Genomic DNA, 26,520 nt, shown 5'->3' with positions numbered 1-26,520 from the left:
CAAGTTACTTAACCTCTCTGGGTCTGGTTCTTCATCTGTAAAATATACTTCATATGGTAGTTCAGATTAGAGTGCACGTGTGTGATGCTGCCTACAGTACCTGGCAGAGAACAGATAATCCACAGAGTAGAGCCCACACTATACCCCCTCCATGGAGCCACAGTCTAGACACCAATCTCCAGAACTTGAAGCACGTCCATGCGTGTGCGTATGTGTATTCATATGTGCCGTGCTCCTGCCAAGGTGAGTACTCGTGTGCACCTGCAGGCATTTCCCTCCCTAATCCTGTCCCCGATTTAGCCATACACCCGGGAATCACCCCAAAGTCCTTTTTCTCTCCCTTTCTCATCCTCGCATCCTATCATCATGGGCAGTCGATCCCGGAATATTTCCCAAACTCACCTTCTTCCCGTTTTCCCCTACCCCCACCCCAGCACAAAGGTCTCACCTGCTTCCTATCCTCTTGCTGTCCCCCCTCCACCCGTGCTCCTCACACAATCCGGCAATCCGAGTGACCTTACCCAGTCACCCATCTGACCTCCACTTAAATCCCTTCCAGGAAGGCTGGCCAAGCAGGATGTGAAACTCACAAGCCCTGAGGAGAAGTCTGACAGATTTGACTAAATAAAGATCTAAAGCTTCTATACGGCCAAAGAGACCATAAACAAAGTTAAAAAGACAAACAGCAGACTAGGGAAAATATTTTCAACACGCACAACAGACAAGAAGTTTTAAAATTCCTAATAATCTAAAAGCTCCTTTATAGCAATAAGAAAAAGGAAAAAGAAAAAAAGAAAGAAAAATGAGCAAAGGATATGAACAGTCAATTCACAGAGGAGGAAACACAAATGGTCCATAACCGCATGAAAAGATGCTCAGCCTCGCTGGGGAGAAGGCAAGTGAGTGCTGAAACCACAGCAAGATGATTTCCTGGATTAGCAAAAATTAAAAAGCTTGATAATGTTCAGTGCAGAGGACGGCATGGGGAAATGGCCACCCACAGATACTGAGAGCGGGAGCATAACCTGGCCTGGCCCTTTGGAAGAGCTCTGTGGCACTACCCAGCAAAATTTAATAAACATACCCTTCACCCGGGCAATTCCATGCCTAGAAATCAATCCCACACAAATGCTTACACATGTCAGCAAGACAGATATGCAAGGATGGTCACTGAAGCATTATTTGCAAGAGTGAAAAACTGAAGACAACCTAAAGATCCATCAACCCAGGAATAGTTACATAAATTACACTATGTCCAAACAAGGGAATATTAGGCAACCATTAAAAATACCACACACCCGTATGCTGGGACACTGACAGATGCCCACAACACACTGGGAAGTGAAAAATGGAAGTTATGGAATAATGTGCATAATACTATTCCATTTTTTTAAAATTAATATACGGAGGCACCTGGCTGGCTCAGTCGGTGGAGTGTGCAACTTTTGATCTTGGGATTGTGTGTGAGCCCCACATTGGGTGTAGGGATAACTTAAAAATAAAATCTTAAAAAAAAAAGTAATATACAATAAATAAATTTGTAAGGCACAGAAAAAGTTCTGGAAGGAGGTACACCAGACCTTGGCAGAATAAGATTTAAGGGCAAAGAGGGAACTTCCATACTTAACAGGACACACTTCTGTACTGTTTCAATGTTTTTGCATGAGCAAATATTAAAAAAGAAAGAAAGGGGAAAAAGTACCCCCTTTCATGGCCCTTCACAGGCAGTAGGACTAAACCCCTCAGTGTGGACCCAGGGTCCCTCAGGACACAGCCTTTGTGTACCAACAGCTGGGATCGCCTCCTGGTCTATTACGACCTTAAGTCTAGACACAGCCAGATCCCTCGTATGTCCCCCAAACTGTCTCTGGGTCTTCATCTGTGTGGTTCCCTCGTCTGGGTATGTCCTTCACTGCCCCTGAGCCTCATCTTTCAAGTTGGTGCTCATGTGTCACCACCTACTGGAAACTCTCCCTGAATGCTGGGCCCTACGCAGCCTCCAGGCTCCCTCCCATAGTGATGGTGACAGTCAACTGCCAGGAAGCACACGCAGTGTGTCTGTGTTAGGGCTGTGCTATGTGCTTTACACTGTATTGACTCGCTTAATCCTTAGAGCAACGCTAGGTAGGTTTGTCATCACCTCATTTAACAGATGAGGAAACTGAGGCACGGGAAGACTACATGACTTGTTCTAAGTCACACAGCCAGTCATCAGCAGAGCCAGTGAGTACAGCCAGGCAGAGTGCCCATGCAGCCGTCCACCAGCACTGGACTACCCTGGTACCTGTACCTGGTGGCCCCAAGACTTTCCTGTGAACCCCAAAGGTGGGTTTGCCTTGTTCTTGCCCTCCAGGACTTGGGCACAGGGAGGTCTGCTGGGGCCAGAAGCCTGCCCCCCGTCCTCACCAGCCAGGGCTACAGTGAGCATCTGGCAGGCCACGGGGCTGGTCTCCTCAGGGGGCTGGGGCCACTGCTGTGAGAGGCCGTCTGAGCCAGAACTGCCGAGGAAAGGGATGAGTTTGTAGAGGTGCAGCCCCTCCCAAGACAAGGACCCCGCTACCTCCTGTGCAGCTTCTGTGCGCCAGGCTCTGGGGGTAACTGGCCTGGGAAGCCAGGGCCCTGCCTTTCACACAGATGCAAGGTCAGACACAGGAAAGCCAAGAGCCTAAGATGGGGGGGGGGGGGGGCGGGTAGGAAAGAGCTGGAGGATGGTGCTGGGCAGGGGTGGGGGGGTGACTTCTGATCAGAGTGAGAGCAGACAGGGTGTCTCCATGAAAGAAGTGGCATCATTTGGGCCCAGCCTAGTAAGACGAAGGGGGACGGAGCAGATGGAGTTGGGGAGGGGAATTCAGGGGCCTGGAACAGCTTGGACAAGGGCCTGGAGGTGGAAACGTGTGGGGAGCCCTGGGAAAGAGTCCTTGGATCTGGCTGGAGGATGCAGCAAGGAGCGAAGTGGCAGTGGATGCGGAGGGGTTTGGGGGGAGGTTTGGGGAGAGAAAGAGGGAGGGGGAACTGCCCAGAGGCGAGGTGGGGGTAATCTGGAGGGGTGGCTTGGCCTAGGATCTGAGCTTGTCAGGCAAGCTTCACCTTTGCACTTGGTGGTGTGACTGGGGCCTAGTTCCTGACCTTGCCTGGTTCCCTCACCTGTATAAATAACCTCCCAGGCTGTTGAGAGAATTAAATGAGGCAGTGATTTACCGCACCCAGAATCCAGGCAGGAGAGATGAACACGTCTGGGGCAGCATGGTGCCTGGGACAGAGGGGTGGCTTCCTGGGTGCATCTACCTGTGCAGCATGAACTGGTGTGTGCGCATGGCCAGGAGAAGTATGCAAATGCAATCCTTGTGTTTACGTTCATGATAATGTGATTTCAGACTCTACCTTAAAGACCTAAGAGAGGCAGAGCCCCACGGTCTTGAGCAGGTCCCTCCCCCACATGGGAGCAGTGGGCAGCTGGCTGGGTGGTTTCTCTAGGCCTGGTTTTTCAGAAAGGAAAGAAGAAGAAGGGAAATGGGCCGGAAGAGGAATCTAGAGGGAGGGATTAGCAGAGGGGAGGAGTGGGGGGTAAAGAAAGCAGAAGACCCTCGTTCCTGGGGCTAGTCCCCTACCCAGACAGGACCCTCCTCTCTTCCCTCACTCCCTGCTCCTGCTCCAGTCGCATCAGGAAGCCCCACACGCCCATCTGACTGGCCCGGGCTCAAGCACCGAACCCCCAGCCCCCACCAGTGTTGGGGCTGTATTCGCCCAGGTGGGAGTAGAGGAGTCAGAAGCTGACTCCTGCCCCCCCAGGGTAAGTTCATTCCCCTGCAGACCACAGAACAGCAGTGTGCAGGCCCGCAGGCAGGCGAGCACTGGGAACCCGCCCCACCCGGCCAGCCGTGTAGCATTAGGCCAGTCCCTGCACACTTCGTTTCCTCCTCATGCAATGGATAAACATGCTTTCCTTGTAAGGTAACGTTATCAGCCCAGTGCCGGGCACCCCATCAACCCTCCCCACACATGAGTCCCTTGGTTCCCCCAGAGCTGAGGATGGCCTGGAGGAGTCACAGCCAGTTCTTATGGGGCGGGGGGGGGGGGGGGGGGGGAGAGAATCGCTCACCCTAGCACCCCTGCCGCCCCCCACTGGCACCATCCTCTTCACCTCTTGCAGACCAGTGTCAGCCTCCCCACTGGCCCGCCTCCAGCACCTCCCCCTCCCACCTGCCTTCAGAGGAAGCTCTTAGTACAGATCCTGGGCCCTCAGCCCTCTGGGCCTCCCCCACCTCAGCTCTGATCACTCAGTGCCTGTTTGCTTGTCGCCTCCCCCACCGGCCCTGTGGGCAGGGACCATGTCTGACTCATCTTGGCCATTCCAGGGACTAGTGAGGGGCCTGGCACAGGAGTCCTGCCCACAGGCAGGAGAGCTGGCAGTGAGGATGGACAAATAGGGCCCCTCACCCCTCCCACCCCAGCACCTGTTACTCAGCTGGCATATGCGTGACAATGCTGGGCTAAGTGTGGGGCTGGGATCAGGGTTCAGTCTAGGACTGGGATCAAGGTTCAGTCTGCCCAGGATCAAGGTTCAGTGTGGGTGTAGGGTCAAGGCTCAATAAAGGAAGTTCTCTGCCTCTCCACCATGAAGGGCTCAGGACTCCCCCTAGCCTTACCCACTGCTCGAAAACAACATATTCTGCCCCTGGGGAGCTGCAACCTGTCTTCTCAGTCCTCATTATGCCCACCCTCTACCCTGGCGAGGACCGTTCTGTGCTCCATTCCAGACAGCTATGCCGGGATTCTCATATTCCCGTTACCCGAGCCACCACCTGACCCCTGCAGAGGCAGCTCAGGGGCCGGTGTGGGGGGAGTACTTCCTTGCATTCCTAACTGGCCTTCAGAAACACAGCAAGGATGGTCAGCCTTCTGGCATCACTGCATTCCCAAGTCAAGGAGAAGTGTTTTGTGGGTTATCTCAGATTTCTCGATTATCCACCCCACTGCCCTCACTCCATTAGCCCTGATAAAGCCAACGGAGGTAAACCCAGGTCTGACAACACGCAGGTGAAGGTGTCCACTGGCCCGTGCATTGAAATGTGATCCCAAAATGCCTCCATCTGTCGCAGTGCCTGAAATCCCTCCTCTGTGCTCTTTGCTTTAAGCCACGCTTGCCGACCCCCCTCTGAAACCTCCATTCCGGGTCCACTTTCAGCTGTCTGAGTGTGGGGACTGTTGGATCCCTCGGCCCTGGGAGACTCGGGGCCTACCCGGTCCTGGCACTCGCAGGGCTCAGAAATGGGAGCGGGGTCAGAGACGGCCCTGGGTGGACATCAGAGCTAGGCTCACTTCCAGGAACTATGGTGTCAGGGCAGGGGCCTGCATCCACCCTGCAGCCCCCGGCCACGCAGCCAAGCCCCCCACCATCCCTGGCTGCTACTCTTCAAGCAGAGGGTCAAGTTGGTTTGCTGGCAAGACACATGGTTCTCATTTTAATTAATTAAAGAAAAATCTAATCACTGCATTAAACTTCTCATTACTCCACTTGAATACCCGTTAAGTAAATTTAATTACCAGAGGATTGGGTTTCCCAGCCTCTTTCATTAGCTTCTGATAAGATGAAAAGGGGGGAGGGAAAAGGGTAGGAAGCAGAACAATGTCATTCCCGACCCACGGAGGGCAGGATGGGTGCTATGCCGGGGCTACCGTGGTCAGGCTTTGGTGTCTCCTTGGGGACAGGCTCAGCCCTAGGGCTGAGGGAGACTCTCCCACCCCAGCTACCCTTAGGAAGGGGAAAGCCTAGTATTTGGCTGAATGTTTTAACCAAGGCCACTCTTGGTTTTTTATACCCCACCACCTTCTAAAAGAGTTTGAGGCTGCCGAGAAAGCACAAGCTGAAAAATAAGAAAAGAAATCAGAAAAAGGAGAAAATGAGAGAGAAGTCAGAGGGAAGGCGACTGAGCAACTGTATGTATGCCAGCATCCTCAGCACTTCTCAGAGATGGGCCACAAACCAGCTATGAGCTTCCTAGTGGCCAAGGCAAAGAGAGCAACACACTCTGGCACTGCTGTAGGAACCCACAAAGTATTCGTGAGGAAGTACACACTGGGCCTTGGCCTTTCCATCTGTAAAAAGGGTGGAGCTGGAGGAAGGACTAAAGGAGATAAACATTGGCTGGAGCAGTGAGCAGAGACGGAGGGACCCACACAGGCCTGAAAAAGAGGATGGGGTAGAGAGCAAGGAAGGGCATAGTAGGTGGGGGAACTGCATGACTGACTAAAGTTGAAGGGAGGAAAGAAGAATGATTAGGGAAGAGGCAGGGGGCACAGGGAGGACACGGAGGCCTGGGGTGGAAAAGATTCTTGAAAGGCGAGTGGAAGGGACTGGCACTGCTGTCTGGGGCCAGAGGAGCAAAAGCCAGCGGAGGCAGCAGCGCAGGGCTCCTCTAGGACTGGCCAGGCCAGGGACACGGATCCTGCCTTCCTGTACTAAGTGGTGCCTTCCCAGAGCCCCTCCTCAGCTCACTGCACCCCCTTCTCCAGAGAATTGCCCTCTGCAAATGGGGGCCACCCACAGGCACCGCAGGCATGGCCCACAGTCAGTGACCGATACAGGGGTACAAAAGCCTGGCCACTTTGTCTAGGGGACAATTCTGTGGTGTCAACTCTACACCAGGGCCCCCTGGACCAGCCCAAGGCCACGACCTCACTCATGGGGCTCTCATACCTGCCCCAACTTCTTCTCTTCCTCCCTTTTCCCAAAAGCCCACCCTCAGTGAACCTCATGTTCACAAATCCTTGTCTCAGACTTTGCCTCTAGGGATCCTGACAATACTTCCTATGCAGCTCCTTCCAAGTTTGAAGGAAACAGGATGTTCCAAACTCCCCAGGAGAGAAAGGGAAGGGGCACAGAAAAGGATTTACTGAGCACCTGCTACAGACACCAGTGCTTCCCACACATCGTTTCAGGTAGTTCTCATAGCACCCCTGCCAGGTGAGGTTCATCGTCAGATAAGGAAACTGAGGCTCAGAGAGGCATAGGGATCTGCCCAAGGACCCACAGCACACCTGTATCTATCTGGGACCGACTTTAAGCTGTCCAAGCTGGGGAGACTCCACCGATCATTTGTTATTTGCCTCCCTCAGTTGGGGGCAATTCCTTCTACCAGCAGGACCCCAAGCTTCCTTTGGGGAAACACCCTGTCCTCATTCCTGGTCACATGGTTGGGGAAGGACAGACCCTGACCCCCAGTCCCTTTAAGTTTCCAAGACCTGTGGACCCAGCTAAAGGGGTCAGGATGATCCAAATCCTGCCAGTAGGGCCCAAGAGATCAACCCCAGGGCTTTTATTTGTTCTATCAAGAAAGCAGATTTTGTCTCCACCCCTGACCCCAGATTTAAACCTGGAAGCATACTGCCCCAGAAACCGTTGGCAGACATCCTGTGACCATGTCATGTGAAATGCTCATAGAGATGGAGCCACCACCAAGGAAGAGGGAGCAGAGAAATGCAGACAGAAAACAGGTCCTGGCCACACTGAACCGCTGGATGAAGCCCTGCCAGAAGCCCCATCTACCTCTGGATACTTCAGTTACATGAGCTGATACTTGTATTTTATTGAAATAAGTTTTTTTGCGATGTGCAACCAAAGGGATACGGTGACAGATATGGTGTTCAGAAAGGTATCCTTCCTATTCCAGAGACCAAGAAGGCTCAGCTAAGTATTCCCAGGAGCCAAGAGAGAGCAGAGTGGGGTCGCCACCTACCGTGACTGCTACTGTGCCCCACTGAGTCCTGAAGCTTGAGGCGTCCCCGGGCTGGGGTGAGGAGTAGACTCGGAAGCTGGTCCCGGGGCTGGACAGGGACAGAGCCCTGGAGATGCACGTGGGAGGCTGTGTGGCCTCACAGACTCAAGGCAGCCAGGACATGGCCATGGGATCCCTGGAAAACAGGAGAAACCAGAGTGAGCAGTAGGGTTCATATGGGGACAGAGGAGCATTGGGCACGGGGGCAGGGCAGAAGGCAGCCACGCTTCGGCAAAGGCGAGACCAGAGCCAGCCAAGTTTCTCTCCGCTTACTTCCTCTATTCCCCTGCCCTGGGTACCTCTCCCCCGCCCCCGTGCTACCTCCAGGCTGCAGAAAAGCAACTGCAGAAGGTGGAAGGGGAGAGGAGGGGGCAGGTGTGGCCAGAGCGGGCATGTCAAGTGGTGGTGGGGAGGGAAGCAGCTTCTTCCTGGTGCCGTGGGCTGGCTTCTCACAGCTCCTCTCCCAGCAAGTGCCCAGAACTGGGCTTAGGGCCCCAGGCAGCCAGCGTAGGGCAAGATGAGTGAGGCAGCAATCTTTGCTCTCTAGGCCAGACTTCTAAAAGAATCCAGAGAGGACAGCGCAGAGAGCTGTGGCACCTGTCCTCCAGCTGCCCTCCCGGCTGAGAAATCAGGAGACCACCTACTCTGTCTTCATGCCGGCCTCCCTTGGGCACTGTCCCCTGCTGGGGCCACCTCTCTTGGGCCCATATTCTTGCCCAGCTTCTCTCTTGGAGAAAGACACAGGACATGGATATTTCAGACTCTGGACACTACCAGAGGCCCTGGCCTGTGGAAAGCCACTAAGTCTTGTTAGGTCCTTAATGAGTCCTCTGAGCTAAGGGCTGTTTGCCCTCTTCTTAGTTCCAGAAGAAGGCATGATGACTGGCACAGTCCTGCAGAGCTTTCCGCAATGATGGGCATGTTCTATACCTGTGCTGTCCAATGTGGTAGCCACGGGCAGCCACAACTGGGTTCTGAAACATGCACAGTGTGGCTAACTAAGAAACTGGTTTTTAAAGTTTATTTAATTAATATTTATTTATTTATTTATTTATTTATTTATTTATTTAAAGTTTATTTTTTATTTTGAGAGAGAGAGAGAAAGGGGGAGAGAGCATGAGCACGCGTGAGCCAGGGAGGAACAGAGGGAGAGGGAGAGAGAGAGAATTCCAAGCAGGCTCTGTGCTGACAGCATGGAGCCTGTCATGGAGCCCGAACTCATGAACTGTGAGATCACGACCTGAGCCAAAATCAAGAGCTGGACGCCTAACTGACTGAGCCCCCCAGGTGCCCCTTAATTAATTTATATTTAAATAAAAATAGCCACAGATGGCTAGTGGCTGCCACAGGGGACAGCACAGCTCTGGACCAAGCCTCTCTCAGTCCCTGGCCACAACACTTGAAGAAAACTGAGGTCCAGAGAAAGGAAGGGATTTGCTCAAGGTCATACAGAGAGAGTGTGTGAGAGAGTGGCAGACAGACAAAGGAAAAACCAGAACCTTGTTCCCCCAGCTCCTAGTCCCACTGCCCGCCCCTCAGTCCTCCCGATAAAGCAGCCTCAATGAATGTCACTGAAGTTGCCTGGAGAAATCATCCATCAGAGGGGAAGTGCTCCAGCCACAGAGATGTTCACGGAAAGGTTATTTATAGCAGCAAGATACTGGAAGCTGCCTAAACATCCCACAATAGAGATGACAAAGTGCGTTGTGACACCTCTGCTCAATGGAATATCACACAGCCATTAAAAATGATAAACACGGAGGCTGGTAGCAACACGGAGCTATAACAATATTGAGCAAGAAAACTGAGAAGACGGATGAAGGTGGGGACTGGGTTGCAGTGCTGTGCAGGGGCCCTGTGCTCACTGAGCCCATGTGCATCCGTTACCCCTCACCCTGTGCAGCAGCATCATGGGGTGCAGATTACATACCCATTTTACAGACAGAGGAGCTGAATCTTAAAGAAGCCATATGTGCTCCTGGTTACATGGGGGACTAAGGGCAGAGTCAGGGCTTGAGCTCTTGATTTCTGACCCTAAGGACAAACTTCCACAGCTGCCTCTTCGTGCCATGATGGCAGCATTATGAGTGTCCCTTCCTTTCTATTTATTTACTCCTTTTATTTAACAAACACATACTAAGTGCCAGGCACCTTTCTAAGTGCTTTATAAATGTTGACTCATGTAATCTGCATAAGAACTGTAAGAGGGCACAATTATGATGCATTACCTTTTTTTGGATGAGGAAACTAAGGCCTATAGAGAGAGATGAAGTAACTTGTCTAAGGTCAAGAGCCCTTCTACCCCCCCCCCCCCAACATGTTCTGCAAGGTCCCAGTATTGTCTTCACAGGAAAAGGGCAAGGAGGCAGGCAGGGGACAGTTGTTGTCCTGGGTTGGTGAAAATACAGGTGTGTGCGTGGTTTTTTTCCCTTTTAAATTTCATAAAAATTCTTTCTGTGGCAATTGCAAGAAAAAGTTTCAAGAAATAAAATTAATGTACTGAAATATTTTTTAAAACGCAAGCACGCACACAAAAATGGAAACACATCAAGGTCAAGCTACTGGTGCATCCAAGAGACCTCAACTGTGAACGCAATCCACCTTCTAGCAGCAAAGCTCACGTCTTCAGGCCTCTGTGCCCACTTCCTGCCGCCCCCCCCCCCCCACTCCCTCCTGCCTGGGCGAGATCCTCACCTCAGAGGTCAACGGGAAGCAGCCCTGTGACAAGCGGACTTATCTAAACACCTCCCAGCCTGCTCAGTACAGCCCGGCAGGCCAGTGGGCACACTGCCCATGGTGTCCCTCCACAGGCAAGGGCTGACATCCAGAGGCCATGACATCCAGGCCTCCACCTCCAGCCCCAGAAGCCCCATTCCACAGGTGGAGCAACTGAGGCCTAAAAGGTGAAACACCTCACCAGAGATTACGCTGCTACCCAACAGGGAAACACATACGTGTGCACATGCGTGTGTGTGTCTTGTGTGTCTGTGTGTGTGTGACCAGTATGCACATGCATGTAGTGATTCAGGCTCAGGCCCAGCCCTCTCATTAAAAGAGCAGATGATTCCAAGCCACACACACACACACACACACACACAAACACACACTCACTCACACACTCACACACACACACACGACATTATTAACTGCTCCTATATCCACAATTGTGTAATCTATTTCTCCTTGCCATGTTTCTGTTATTTTTCTTTTTTTTCTCCAAATACTTACTGAGCACTTACTATATTCTAGGTGTACAATAGGCAGAACAGGAGGGGGGGGTGAGTGCTGGTCCTGAAGATTGAGTGGGGGTACAAAACAGACAAGTTTGACACTCTCAAGGGGATGGGGGTACAGATGATAAGCAAATAAATGAGCAAGTTCATTGCAAAGAGCAACAAGTCCAAATAAGAGCATCAAACCAAGTAGTGTGAGAGAGGTCCTGGGGTGGGACTAGGGGTTACTCCAGCTGGTGGGTCGGGGGAAGGTCTTTGTGCAGACGTCAGACCTGAATTCATATATTCATATCCTATAGGATAAGAAATCCGTCTCTCCTTAGACAGGAGGAGGAGGAGAGCAGAGGTGGGCAGGAGCCCGGTGTTTCTGAGGAGCAGCAGGCAGGCCAGGGGCCTGGCATGAGGTGGGCAGAGTGTGGGCAACTGTGAGGAATGAAGCAGAGGGAGGCTGGGCCCTCGGGACGGAGGTAAGGGCTTTCAGCTTCCCCTCCAGTGTGATGAAAAGGCTGCGACTTTTCCTTCATTGTGAAAAGTTCCCTGGGGCTGCTGAGTGGAGACTGGGTTTAAAGGCGCGGGCAGGAGAGCAAGGACCCAGTGGGCTGGCTGTCACAGCTGCCGGTCACGTGGCGCCTGGGCCAGCTGAGGGCGGACTCAACAGATTCGGAGTGCGTGCTGTAGCAGAGCCCCTCCACAGATGGCTGGATGTGAGGGAGTGGGCAAGGAAAGGAATCAAGGATGACTCCTATCTTCTACCACACACACGTCCTGCTTTTACAACCACCCCCCCAGTAAAACTTAAACCATTAGAAACTGACACAGCAGATGAGCAAGGGCCATGAAAACTGCCCTCCCCCCCTGCCCATACTGAGCCTCACATCTTTCTGCATCTTTCTGCCAGAGCCCCTGCTCTGTTCCCTGGTCCTGTGTGTGGTCTGTGGGAGGAGCAGAGATTGGGTCCCACCCCCAGGCTGACAAGACTGCCCAAGAAAGAACACAGGTTCGGGCAGGACAAGAGAGGCGGGTGGCTGGCCCAGAGCAGACCTTCAGCTGGCTGGGCCTGTGAGCACAGAGGCTGGGGAAAATCAGGCTTTGGAGCCTTAGCTCTGCCTCTTGCTAGCTGCAGGACCCTGAGTAAGTTCTGCCTCTTCCCAAGGCTCAGCTCCCTCCTCTTCTGAGAGGCAACCACAATCCTCCCACACAAGGCTGTGATGAAGAGTCAGTGAAATGATATATGTCAAGAACTGGCATTTATAAATATTAGCATCCTTCCCCTTTTGTTTTAAAAGGGGGGCTGGGGGCACCTGGGTGGCTCAGTCAGTTAAGCATCCAACTCTTGGTCTCGGCTCAGGTCATGATCTCACAGTTTGTGAGTTCGAGCCCCATGTCGGGCTCTGTGCTGACAACACAGAGCCTGCTTCAGATTTTGTCTCTCCCTCTCTCTGCCTCTCTCTCTCTCTCTCTCTCCCCCTCTCTCTCAAAATAAATAAATAAACTTAAAAAAATAAAAAAAAAAAGAGGGGGTGGCTAAAAGAGCCAATTTGGGCTCAGACCAGTAGGCTTCACATCCATTCTAATAGAAATTCTAGAAGTGCTACACAGAACACAGGAAAGACAATGGCAAGTTTGACTTCAGTTATCCACAGAATCTCGCAGGATAACTGCATGTCCTCTCTTAGCTGTTTGAAAGGATGAAATGCATTCCAGCCAGCCATGAGCAAGGCCCTCATGACATCCTTGTGGAGGAGGCAGAAAGCCATGGGCTGGGTCACTCAGTGGTTAGCTAAATAACCACATCCAGGAGTGTGGGAAAGTAGGTCACACTGGCTCCTGGGGAGGCTTCTCACTGGCACTAGCAGGGCTGGTCCTTGGCCCTGCCTGGAACAACTTTTCTGGCAGAGACTACAATGGAGCCTTGAAGGTAGGTCCAGCCTAAGAGGGGTCAATTAGGGAGGCAGGGTCTCTTATTCAAAGCCTTCCATGTGCCCTAGGAATAGACAACAGTATATAAGAGAGAGTTACCAGAACCTGGGGTAAACTCTGTGAGGAGCTCCAAGAACCACTACTATAGAGAGTGGCCAAGGACTCTAGTCGTGGACTCCATGGAGCCTGGTGGCCAGGAGACATAGAGGCTGGGTGAGCCCATTGCTTCAGCTCTGGAGACAGTGCACAGTGCAGTTACTTCCAGAACGCCACGCCCAGGCATCTATGTACCCATATAGAAGGTCTTTGATAATGTGAAATCTGCTCACTGGGGCCTTGACAGGAAGAGGTGGGCCTGGAACCCAGGTTCCCTGGGGAAGCCTCAAGGGCCTGGTCAGGACTCTAAGTCTCTGACAAAGACACTTAGCATTTATGTGCCCAGAGAGCAGAACTGAGCCCAGTGAAAAAAAGATTCTAGGGAGACAGTCTTTTGCCCATCATGAGGAGCAGTGAGCTCCCTGTCCCTGGGGGCATGCAAGTGGAGGTCTGGGGACCATGTATGTTGGGTGGAGATTTCGCACTAAATGGAGAGGTTGCTTTCAGCCATGTTTAATTCTATCAGCATATGAATCAGGGCTAGATTGCGTGGATCAAAGTGGGTGTCACACAGAGTGGAAAGAAAGCAAGGTAATCACCAGAATGATAGTTATCATTAGTACTACATTATAGATCACTGAACATGCCCATATATTCTCTAACTGGATCTTCTGCCCACCCCATGAGGCACACAGGACAGGATGATCAACCTCATTTATAGGAGGAGGAAATTGAGGCCCAGAGAAGAAACGGGACCAGCCCAAGTTCCCATAGCACATCAGCCCCAGATTCCCTCTGTGTTCAAACACCTAAGAGGGACTTCCCCTCCTTCACCCCCAGTGGTCATCCCACCACCCCTGCTCCAGAAAGTGCAGAAATTTCTCCTCCACCTGGGGTTTCATCCAGCTGCCAACACTCCTCATCCCTGATGGCTGCAGGTTCTTTCTGCCCATCCCTGGGCAACCTGGGAGGGGAGTCCCAGCCCAGATGGCTACTCCTCCCAGGCTACACAGGCCCCTGCTCCTACATCCTCCCCTGTCTTCCCCTGGCAGTCCAGCCACAGCCCCTTAAGTTGATTCCTTCAAATCAGACCTGTGCCCATACACTAGGCTTTGCCCAGAAAATGAACTCATGAAAGGTCCCCCCAACTCGGCCTCATTCTTCCCTTCATACTTCATACTTCTGTACAGGCAGCTTGTGAGTGGGAGAACCAGAGCCCGCCTTGCCAGGCACCCCTCCTGACCACCTTCCCTTTTTCTAGCCAAGAGGGACAGAGGGCATCTGGGTAGGAGAGGCCGAAGCATCTGGGGGAGGGGCCCGGGAGGGCTGCCAGACCTAGTGCCACTCCTCGCCACATCACGCCCTGAGCCCTCAGGATGCTCTTACTTTACAGGTGAGAGAATGAAGCTTCAGAGAGATTAAGGAACTTGTCCCAATTCAAAATATTAAATAGAACAGAAACAGCTCGTAAGTCCCGGAGTCCGGGTTTGAACCCAGGACCAGCTTGAATCCAGATACCTGGTGCTTTCACATGCCCCCTGCTGCCTGTACAGAAGCACAAGGCAGCTCAAAAAGGCAGCCTGGTGAGCAGATGACAGGGGGGCAGGGGCAGCAGAGAGAGGGGTGAGAAGGTAAGACAAAGGAAAGACAGAGGGCAGCCTGGATGGATGAATTGACAAGTGGATCCTGCGGGGGCCAGAACGAGACAGCTCCGGAAGCCACCCTCTTGATCAATGAACGGCTGTCAGGCGCCACTTCTGCTGCCATCTGCCCCTCAAATCCAGCCACTAGTGTTCCCTAGATCCTTCCCCGGATGTCCAGGCCCGAGGATCAGATGAAACCTCCTGCCCTAGGAGTCTCCCATTCACTGAGGGTACTGGGCCAGGCCCCTGGGAGCCAGCCCAGGGACAAGGGCAGGGGGTGGGCAGAGGGGGAAAGGGGAGAAGTCGTAGCCCGGGGAAGACCATCTGCCCGGCTTCCATGGGCCCACGCCCAGCCACAGGGTCCAGCATCCAGACTGCCCACCAGGCTCAGCACACCCGCTGGCCCCATGTGGCTGAGCGAGTGTTCTGGGCCAGCCAGGTGTTCCCGTGCCCCGCTGGCAGTCAAGCACAATCTGCCTGTCCCCAGAGCATGCAGGGTTTAAGCAACAGCCTCTCGACTGAATATTTAAGAAGGAAAATACCTTTTTTTTTTTCCCCAAGAAAGAGAGAGAGAGGGAGGGTGGAGGAAGCCAGCAAAGAAGGAGGAGGGAAAGAGGGAGGGAGAAACCTACCCCATCACTGCAGTCAAGGTCACAGGCATCGTTGTGGGGCGGCACGAGCAAGGAGCCTTTAATCTGAGAGTTCAGGCCGAGGAAACTAAACGCTTGAAGCCGGAGTACATTACTGCCCTGAATGATCTGTCGGCTTCTATTAGGCTAAATATCTCTGTATAATGGGGAATTATCCTCTGAAAAGGCAAACTGCCGGCCTCTCCAGGGAGGGGGCGCGGCGGGAACCTCTCTCATCGTGAGGGTTCTCCCACGGGAGGGGGAGGGAGGGAGGGAGGAACAGGACCAACTCAGAAAGCCACCCCCCATCCACACCCCCTCCCCGGAAAGTCACAGTCAGCAGCTGTTTGACGCTTCTGGCGGGCGCCAGCCTCCCTCCCCCTCTTCCTCAGACTCTCCCTCACTCCCTCCACTTAGGAGCCTGAAAAGATGCCAGACCTGGGGTAGAGGCCTGACAATGCCTTGGTGACAGCAGGTCACCCTGGGGGAGTCCCTGAGCCTCTTTGAACTTCTATTTCCCCATCTTGTAAATGGAGCTAATAATAGTCACCCGAAGGCTGTACAGGGCAGGGTACAAAGCTGGCACAGAGCCCAGCAGAGTAGGCACCCAGGACAATTTCACTCACGCTGTTCTACCCACTGGTGAGGACCTCCCCCTCCAAGTCACCTCCCGCACATCCTCACTGGCCCCCACTGGGCACCAGCACCTCCTCCAGGAAACACTCCCTCCAGGAACCCCACTCACGAGTATCTCCTAGAGCCAGAAACCCACCTTCTGGGCCCTCCCAGTTTCTGGTGGTTGCATCCACATGCACACAGCAGTCTTAGGGGTTCCCTCCAAACAGGACAACATTTCCTCCTTCCCATCTTCCCCAAGCCCCCTTCTAGGACAGGGCACCTAGGACTCTGGCTCGATTTGCAGTCTGGGCAGCCAGGGCTGGATCCATAGCAAGGTGACACTCATGGGAAGGCAGTCAGCACCAGGGAAGCCAAGCCAGCAAACCAGAAATCCCAGGACATGAGTCTGTGAGAGCAAAGTGGTGGCCAGACCATCTGCGGGACTGTCAGGGCTGGGACCAGCTCAGAGCAGCACAGAAGTAGGACTCAGTGCTGGGTTCCCTGTACAGTGCTCACATGCTGGAGGCTCAGGCCAGGAAGAGTCTTCGGGGTCAAGAGGGGCAGGGCTGACGGGGGAGGGGCAGGGTGGGGAGACAAGGGTCAAACTGCTCTAGCTGGGTGGGGACCAGGGAATAGGGCTGAGAGCCAGGTGGGGAGATCCTGCAGACCCTAGCTCCTCAGGATCCCAATGCCAATCAGTCTATAGTAAACTCCTGGGACAGTTAAGGACCCCCCACTGCAGATACAGCTACCGCTGTTGCGAGGCACATGGCTGGGCCAGGAAGGCCATCCTGAGGGCGATTCCAGGACAAGAGACTACAGCCCAGTGAGACATCAGAAAGGAAGGCCACCCTTAGGGCAGGTAGAGGCTGCTGTACTGCCCACTTCCCACCGCAGACGCAAAGGTCCAGCCGAGAGTCTCCACAGCAAGGGGGGGGAGCAACTTATTCATTGACTGATTGATTCACTGATTCATTCATTGATTCATTCATTCAGCAAATGCTAATACTTTCTGTGAACTCAAGTACAAAAATTCTCAACGTCCTGTATCAGGGAGCTCACAGTCTAATGGGACAAGTGGGTAGAGGGAGCCCACAGGGAGATAAGAGACAGTGACTCAGGGACTGTGTGAGACTAAGAGCCCGAGTTGCTGGGAGGAGGGAGCAGGCTACAGGCTAGGGGAGCCTCCAATCCAGAGCTGGGGTTCAAGGAAGGAAGGCTTCCAGGGGAAGGGTCTTTGAGAAGGGCCTTGAGGGAAAAGGAACTGGGTTTGGAAGCAGTGGGGAAGGGTCTTGCAGGCAGAGGAGCAGCCTGTGCCAATGGCCAGGGGCATGAATGATGAGTGGAGAGGGAGACAGCTCCTCTCCCCCGGGGAGGGTTTTGTATGCACGACACAGGGGTTTAGCTCTTATCCCAAGAGTCATGGGCAGCTTGAAGGGTCTTACGTGGGGAGTGACAGGGCCCAATTTGTGCTTCAGAAACATCACTCCAGCTTCCACCTGGGTAGAGGATGGATTACACCGGGGAAGAGAGGAAGCAATGAAAAGTTAGAACTGAGACAGTGACCAAGGGAGAGAAGGTGGGTCCTGAGGCAGGCAAAGGAATGGAGAGGAGGGGGAGGATGCAAGAGGTATTAGGGAGGCCGAATCTGCAGAGTGAAGGCAGTGGTTATACCACTGGTAAGACAGCAGCAATACCCCACAGAGCATGACGGATGCTCATGCCCAGACAACACTGTCAAACTTTGCAAAGCCCTTTTAAATCCGGTAGTTGCTCTGATCACACAACATTCAGGGGAGTCGGATGAGCCAGGGATTAGTTACTTAGTTCACTAATTCAACAAGAATTGTTCAGCGCCCACTATGTTCCAGGCATTGCTCTGACCTACTCAAGAGATGAGAACCTGAGACCCACTAGTGCTGCCCAGGAAGTTCCACGGCCACATGGGGCGGGTGCAAGTCCAGGGCTGCTGCCAGTCTCCAGGAGTGAGAGGTGGTGTAGGGCTTCTGCTACAGTCCAAGAGACGGCGGGGCCGACTGGGAATGGCCACTGGCTTGGGGAACCCAGATATCCACCAGAATTGGGGAATACACGGGGGCAAAGCCAGATAGGAGCTATGGAGAGGAAAGGCTGGTTGCGGGCTGGGGCAGGAATGAGCCTTGGTCTGGAATGGAAGCATCTCTTCTTCCAAGACGTGGTGGGAAGCCAGAGAGAAAGTATTAAGTGAAGAGAGGCAAGTTTATGGTGGAGGGGACTGATCTTCTCTGTGGGCAGGAGGCTAGAAAGGGCAGGAGGGGCACAAATAGGGAATGGCAGGGCCCTCAGGCCCACCTGAAGGAGGAAGGGGCACACAGGCAGGGCCAGAGGGTAAGAAGGGTCAGGGTGGGCACATCAGGAGGACCAAGAGCTAGGTCGGGCCCTCTGAGGTGGCCTCAAGGAGAGGGGAGGGGGCAGGGCGGAGCTTCCAGAGGGCAGGGAGCCCCAGCAGGAAAGAGCAGACCCCATGACTGCCCTAGCAGGTGCCCCATGCAGTGGCCTCAGGATGCCCTGAGAGCTCCTCAGAGTGTGGGCTCCCAAGGGCCCAGCCATGTGTCTGGAAAAGCCAGAAGCAACCTAACTGCCTGGGAGCCACCTGGGTCAGCATAGGAGTGGCTCCTTCCCCCTGGTTCCCAGTCCTACTGCAGGCCTCAAAGCCAAGCATTTGCCAGTAGGTTCCTCACTTCCCCGGGGCCCTACTCTCCTCATCAGTGAGCCCCGGGCAGCCCCCACCTCTCAGGTGGTCAGGTGGGGAAAGCACTGCCCAGTGCCCGGTAGGTGCACACAGACGATTGTCCCCCACCCCTTCCTGGTGGCGGGGCCCCTTGGAGTCCAGTCCTCACAGCATCCCCAGTGCCTTGCACATACTTTTGCTCAATTAACTTTTACTGAGTTTAACCGCTAACCAGCTGGTAGTGATGTGAGGTGATCAGAATTCTGCCCACAGGGGAAGGGGCTGAGAGGAAGGCAGACATTGTAGGAGGACCCGGCAGATGCCCTAGGAAGCCAGCATGCAGATGCAGCAGAGGCCCTGGTCTCACCACACACAGTAGGACTCCTCAACAATTAGGCAAGCGGGCAGGGAAGCCAGCGGAGGGGAATTAGAGCTGGGGGTGGGGTGCACGTCCCTGGGCAGATGGGCCTCCTGGCTGCAGGCCCCCTGACAGCACCCACAGCCTTGTGAGCTGCTCCTCCAACCTACCCCTTCCCCACCTCAGAATCCACCCACTGTGTGCCTGGCCCTGCCCAAGCTAGAGCAGTGGAAAGCAACTGAAATAAGTCAAAAAGAAGGAGGAGCCGCTTCTGGGAGAAGGGGCAGAGTCTGGAAGGCTTCACAGAGGTGGTGGCTTTTCAACTGTTCTGGGCCTCACCTTGCTCTTCTGTGAAATGGGACTGCTATCCTCCTCCTCCTCTTACTACTAACCATAATAATAGGTAAAGCATTTGGGGCACTAATTCTGTGCTGGGCTCTGTGTGAGCACTTGGTTCCCAGAGAGATTGAGGTAGAGATGAGGCTGAGCCTCCCCACCCCACCCCCCACCCCCGACTCCCTTTGGCTGGACTGGCTTGTGGAGGGTTGACTGTGGTCTTGGAATTGGGTGGCAGACAAGGTGGGTGTCGCTGGTGGCCGAGGTCTGCGAGTTGCCTAGTGTTTTCAGCATCACTCTATGTGGCCCTCCTGAGCCTGGGCAAATGAAATGGGGGTGGGGGCCGCAGGAGGGAAACTTCCAGAGCCAGGTCAGAGGCAGCAAGGTCAGAGACTAACTAGTGTCTGTGGTGGCAGCTCAGTTTGGCCCTCACAGCGTTTAAAATGTTGGTGCTGAGTGTAGTCTATACCCGCAGCTTCCCCCTTCCTGTCTTCCCAGGACCAACCTCACCCACAGACCAGGTTCCAGAAGTTCTCAGGCTTTAAGCAGGCAGGGGTGGAGGAAGAGGGAAGAGAAGGAGGACAGCAGCAGTGGTGGTCGCTGTGTGTCCATGCTGGAAGCGCACAACAACACTGGGTGGTAGGTATATTGTTCCCAACGAATGAGGAAACAGGCTCCGGGGGGTAATGACCCTTGCCTAAGGTCACAGATGGGAATGGCTGAGCTGGAACTCACACCTAGGACTGTATGTTTCTAATGGACCAGGAGACACCAAAGGCCCAAAGGGCTCACGGGGCTGAAGGTGGAGGACATGTCAAGCATAATCAGTAGGCGCAGGAGGGGTCTTCAGGGGCGAACTCGTCCTGAAACCCCTCCTGGTGACAGCAAGGTGTCCCACACCCAGGGCTGGTGGGGCAGTTTGAGAAGATGAGGCAGAAGGGGTGAGAGAGGTCTCTCCTTTCACTTTCAGTGGCTCTCTGCCCCACTCACCTCTGCCCGAAAGCATCCCATCTCCCTGGTGAGATGGGCCAGGCAGGAGGCCTTATGCTGCCAACAGGGCTTGGGAAGAACCTTTGCTTGGCCCTGGGCAAAGGGGTGGGTAAGGATGTGGTTAAAGGGAGATGAAAGCTCAACCCAGAGCTATGACATGGTCACCTGTGGGCTGAGGCTACTTGGAGGGAGGGGATCAGGAAGGCCCAAGAGAACAGTTGTCACAGTGCCTGGACTCCCACTGTTAGAGCATTATTCCTGTGAGTTCTCAAAGGTGTTCAGTTTCCACAAGGCTTCTAAGCCTGGGAGAGGCGCCATCTAGGAACAATGGCGTTAAGAGATAGGACCCTGAGTACGGCCCCTTCCTCTACTAACACACTGTTTCCTGGCACAAGTGTCTTCCTCTCTCTGGTCCCCAGCTACCCCATCTGCAACATGAGGTGTTTAGGCCTAAAGGCTGATGGACACCTAAGGGGTGTGGCAAGGCCCCCAAACAAGCCACCCTTCCCTATGCCTGTGTCGGCAACAGGCTGCAAGCTTGGCATGATGCTCCGTGATCTTTCCTTATCCTCTCAACAAGGCTAGGATGCAGATATCAGCACCCAATTTGCTGGGAGAGCAAACTGAGGCTCAGGCACGAGAAGGGACACTCCAAAGCGACCAGCAAGAACAGCCGACAAGCCCTGTGGACTGTTTTGTTCAGCACCACAGATAGCTCCTGGGTGCTGCCTTCCTGACAGGACCCCCCCGCCCCTCCCCCCCCCCCCCCCCCCACAGCCTTAGGGATTCTGCTTTCTGGATCCCTCTTCCTTCTAAAGTTCACCCAGCCTTTCCTACTGCTCCAGCTACACTGATCTCTCCTGTGCTCCTGCACAGGCTGTGATCTGGGCACACACCACTAATGTAGCTCTTGCTCCTCTCTCTGCAGCTTCTTGAGGGCAGGAAACTGTCTCCCTCTCTCCTTTCTATGCCACCGTCTGGGTACACAGAGGGCACTGGTGCAAACCCACTGGCTTTGGATCACGCAGATGTGGGTAAGAACTGGGCTGGAAAACTCTAGGCCCATCACTACCTTACTGAGCTTCAGATTCCCCAGCTGGGAAACAAGATAGTCCTGTCCATCTCACAGACCTGCTTGGGTTTATAGGACAGAGTGCAGATAAGCCATACAAGGGGCTGCTGTGGACCCTCACTGTACCCCCCTCCCTCCTGGTACTTCACTCAAATTCTGGACCACTTCCCCCCATGAAATTTTCCAAATGACTTACAAATGGGCAGACTCTTATCACTGAGAAACGTCTGAGGCTAACAGAAGGGTCACGAAGCCCCAAGAGAACAGCGGGTACAGTGCTCAGAATCCCACTATTAGAATATGGTTCCTTTGTGTCCTCATGAGTGTTCAGTTTCCACTATGGTCTTTTTTTAGTGTTTGTTTATTTTTGAGAGAGAGAGACAGAGACAGAGCGTGAGTGGGGGGAGGGGCAGAGAGAGAGAGGGAGACAGAATCCAAGCAGGCTCCAGGCTCTAAGCTGTCAGCACAGAGCCCGATGCAGGGCTCAAACCCATGCACTGTAAGATCATGACCTGAGCTGAAGTTGGACGCTTAACCAACTGAACCACTCAGGCGCCCCTCCACAATGGTTTTGGGCCTAAGAAAGGGAATATCTAAGAATACTGGCAGTGAAGGAGAGGGCCCTGGGGTTCTGGTCCCTCTTCTCTACTAACACACTGTGTGTCTTGGCACAAGTATCTTCTCTCTGGCCCTCAGTCACCCCCTCTGTAGTAAGAGGTGTCCAGACCTACAGGAGGCAAGGTGGCCCTCTTCACACTACTTCCTGGAAGCAAAAGAGGGAAATGCCCATAGGGGGTGATGTCAGGGGTGCTGGCAAGGGCCTCCAAAGCTCTCAAATCCAGGACCGTGATAGACAAATGCCTCCACTGCCACCTTCCCTTACCCTCTAAGGGCAAAGCCAAACTCCTAGGATTTAGGGGCTTACGGACAAGCCCCACCCATTCCCAGCTCCTGTGAGGACAGAACCTGCCGGCATGCCTTGGACCTTGGAGGAGGGTCTCCTAGTCCATCCTTAGGCCCAGCTGGTCTACCCCGTGAGCCTCAGCCTGAGGAAGGCTGAACTGACAGCCCCTAGCATACACAGAAAAAGGAGTAAGATTCCATAGGGGAGGGGGGCCTGGGCAGGAGGAGCTCTGCTGAGAGCCCCTCTCTGCCCTAGGGCGGGATGCTAAGGGAGCCTGCAAAGGGGGAAAGGGACAGAAAGCTTTATCCCAGCTCCAGCACATAACTAGCTGGCTGACCTCAGAAAGTCACTTCACCTCTTTGAGTTCCAGTTTCCTAATCTATACAATGGGGAGAATAAAACACACACACATAGTGTCTGGTACATGGCAAGTTCTGGAAGAGCTACAGACATTGTGACCAGATTCTTGGCCAGGAAATAGCTGATGGGTTTTTCACATCAAGGCCCAGAGTAAGTGATGTTGGCCTTGGGCACTTAAACAATAAGCTCCATGGAGGGGATGAGCGCTGAGAATTCAGAAGGAGTGTGGATGAGGAGGGCACTGGACTTGCCCCAGTGGGACTGCACGTAGAGAGCCAGGCTGAGCCCTGACTCTACACACGCATACTGACTCCTGATCCTGCTCTCACATGAGCCCTGACCCTGGTGGTCACACACTGAGCCCTGACCCAGGCACCAGCTACTATGGCCAGTCCATACCAGAGGTCAATGTCATAGTTGGCCCTAAGGAGGGCGGCTGGGCTCCCATCTTCTTGTAGAAAACCTGCTGTGTTAATCAGCCATCACATGAACTGGTTCATTCCCATGTGCCCCCAGTCCCTTGTCCCTCCCATCCACACCCTCTCCATTCCTTCCCCACACCAGTGGCTTCTGCCTTGAAGGTGCCCCACCTCCACCCCACTCCACTTCCATCACCCTGGCCATGTTTTCTAAGTCCCCTGACCACAACTCCAAAGTCCAAGCCTTTGATGTGTTTTTCCTCTCTAACCTCAGAAGGTGGAGATCCTGGAATGCCTGGGGGAAAAAGCCTTAGGCCTCAACTCATTCACTGGGCTCACCGTTGGGTGGGGAAACTGAGGTCACTGGGGGTGAATGGCAGCCCCAGGACTCTCATCCTGGTCCAATGCTTTTTCTGCCTAGCCCTCTGACCGCCCCACCCAGCCAGTGGGTGAGGGGGGCCCAGCAGATGAGGGTCTGACAATCCCTAAGCCCCCTCCCACGTCCAGGAAGGGAGTGGGAGGGTAGAGCCCCAGGGAGCCATCCTGTCCTGGGATCCTCTGTCCCATCTCAGGGCTAATTTTAGACCTCTTCTCAGGCTGAACAACTGAAAGACTTTTCTGGATCCTCCCTGGCATAATGGGGCCACAGAGCTGAGCTGCCCCCACCCTCTGCAGGGCAGCTGAGGCCTCCTGACCAAGGGCACCATAGTGTGATACTAGAGGGAGAGCCTGAAACTGAACCCAGATATGGCCCTGGGTGAAGACCAAGGTGGCAACACTGGAGATTTCACCCACTGCTGAAATCCCAACACTCACAACTCATCCTTCTGGCTAAACCACTGCTCATCTCAAACATAAGGCTAGACAAGGATGGGTGTCACCTCGAAAGGTGATGGCTCTGGGTTCATATCCTGGCTCAGCAACACCAGCTGTGTGGCCCTTCTGAGCTTCAGAGCCATCATCCGTAAAATGGTGATAAGAGTATGTCAGTCATCTGGTTGTCACCACGAAGATCCTGACATCCTTGTCATCTCCCCCAGGATACCCCACAAACACCTCACCCCTCTTCACATCCCCCCCCCCCCCGCCACCAGCGTTCCTATCTCCATAAATGTCTCCACCATTGGCCCAGCTGTGCACACCAGAAACCTGGGACCCCATGGGACTCCTTCCCAACTCCCTCCCTCCAACCCAACCTTCTCTCTGCAGCCCCATCCCCACCCTCTGGATACACCCTTTGTCCTGTGCCTCTCCACTCTGTTCCCCACATGGCAGCCCAGTATCACTGAGCCCTCAATCAGACGAGGTCCCTTCCCTGCTTAAAACCCTCCATCAAGCTCCTCTTAGAACAAAATGCACCCACCCTCCTAACCACAGTCCACAGATTGTGCCTGACCCAGCCCTGCCACCTGCCCTGCTACCACGTCCTCTGGCTCTTTTCCTCCCACTGCATGAATTTTCTTCCAGCTCTCCAACACACCAAGGTTCCTGCAGGTGTTGAGTGCTCTTCCCCCCTCCTTGCACACCACTTCCTCCTCCTCAACCATCTGATTATGGGATGAGACACTGCCCCTGAGAAGCCCTCCTAGAGTGCGCTGTTTCAGCAGGCCACCCCACCTCTGCATTCTCTATCATTCCCTTGCACCACTTGTCACAATTTGCAACTACACATCTGGTTTTTTTTATTTGTTTATTATCTGTCCCCACCTCTACCCCAACAAAACCTGTGAACTTCGTGAGAGAGGGGCCATGGCTACCTTGCTCCCAGTGCCTGGAACACAGTAGGTGCTCAATGAACAGGAATCCCCCCTGAGGTTCATCACTCAGGAGCAGACCAGAGAGTCTGCCCTCCCTGTTTCCCCAGCCAATCCCAGAAGCCATATCTGGAGTCCCAGAAGAGGATGTTGGCAGGCACAGACATCAAATAGGCATGGCTTTATCTCCTTGGCTGGTGCCCACGGCTGTGGCTGTGCCAGGATGCCATGCAGATTCCCTGCAGGAGATGGTGCAGCCAGGGACTGAGCAGAGCGGGACCTACAGCAAATCACGGAAGGTGTGTGTTGTGAGAGCCCAGCACCTCCTGCTCCATCCTGGGCAGGCCTGAGGGACAGACTTCAGGGGGAGGGGGAGGGGACACCTTCTGCCCACAGATGAGCCTCAGTCTCAGAGGCAAGGCAGGGACCTGCCCTTAGACTTCACTGGTGTGGCCAAGGAGACTTATCCGTGAGGTCCAGTCCTCCTATCATGCAATCACTGAATCAATCTATACCAGGCACTAGGCACCAGGCACCACTTGGGCACTGGGGACACCAGAGTGAATAAGCCTGGCAGGGTCCCCTGAGTAACTACTGGGAAAGACGACCACACAAATGTAACTCCTTCTAGCCCACCCACACAGGGCCTCCAGGCTCCTGAATGGCGACTAGGAGAGGGGATGTATACTCTGGTGGCAGTCCAGGGCGGAGGAGGCACAAGCAGGGGCACCTAGTCCAGACTGGGAGGGGGTGCAGGGATCCTGGAGACAGATGTCTCCCCAGGAAGGTGTCTACACTGACATGCAGTGCACTGACAGAGGCTGGGGAGGGGTGCGGTGAGAGGGAGGGTCTGGGACAGACTAGTACTAAACCCCAAGTGCCCCGTCATCCCTCCCAGGGGCCTTCTCACACAGCCCCTCCCCCCAACTCCCGACCACCAGGCCTGTGGTATGGGGAACTAGGTCTCTCTCCAGAGCTGTCCTGTCACATGCACAGCAGCCTCCCACCCCCACCCCAAGGAAGCCACTTTGCCAGGCTCCGCAGACGTCACTGACATTTCCACATGCCGCCATCCCCTCGCCGTGGCCCACCTAACTAGTCAGTGGGGACCAAAGTGGTCCCAGCAGCCTATCAGAATGCCAAAAACTGAAAAGGTCAGGACAGCAAAAAAGCCCCATAGGAGGGTGTCTCGAGTGATGGGCTACCTGAGGCCCTCCCTTCTCCCTCAACAGCTCCCCTGATACGTGCTGGCAACCTCAGGGGAGGGTGAGGCTTGAGAGGTGGCCCCAGCTGTACCCACAGCTCTGGCCTGGGCACAGCTGGGATGGGGATCAAGAAAAAGGGGAGCAACCATCCTTGTAGTCATCCCCCAAAACACACGCACATAACACCCTAGGCAGGGGAGGGGGGCGGGGTACAGGGAAAGAGAGCCACACCTGCCCAGGGCCCCTGAGGGCCACTGAGCCATTCTGAGCCTCTCCTGGGGAAAGGAAAGCAGCATTGATTCACTTCACACTATGTGCCCAACACCAGGCATTCCACACTCACGGCCACAGCCCAAATTCACCACGACCCTTGAAGCAGAAACAATCCTGATCATTGTGAAACAAGCTCAGAAACATCACGGGACTTGCCCAAAGTCACACAGTCAGGAAGAGAGGGGCCTAAAATGAGGTCAGCAACGGGGCAGCAGGAGTTTTAGC

The 26,520-nt window shown here is 54.1% G+C and overlaps 1 protein-coding gene across 3 annotated transcripts in view; it reads right to left on the bottom strand.

Annotated features, from left to right (window-relative positions):
* Positions 1–26,520, bottom strand: part of LINGO1 (leucine rich repeat and Ig domain containing 1) — a 195,861-nt gene that overhangs the window by 68,653 nt on the left and 100,688 nt on the right. For 2 of the 3 annotated variants that reach the window (XM_086711270.1, XM_086711272.1), the window contains one exon: positions 7,737–7,911. The gene's annotated coding sequence lies outside the window, so the exon portion shown is untranslated. Of the gene's footprint in view, positions 1–7,736; positions 7,912–15,299; positions 15,478–26,520 lie in introns of those variants that run through there. The other variant, XM_086711271.1, reaches the window with a different exon arrangement.

The sequence above is a fragment of the Puma concolor genome, chromosome B3, assembly GCF_028749965.1.
Source record: "Puma concolor isolate L17-30 chromosome B3, mPumCon1.1.hap2, whole genome shotgun sequence".
Classification (NCBI taxonomy): Eukaryota; Metazoa; Chordata; class Mammalia; order Carnivora; family Felidae; genus Puma; species Puma concolor.
The sequence above is the reverse complement of the archived record's forward strand: the minus strand, read 5'-3'. Positions and strand labels throughout refer to the sequence as shown.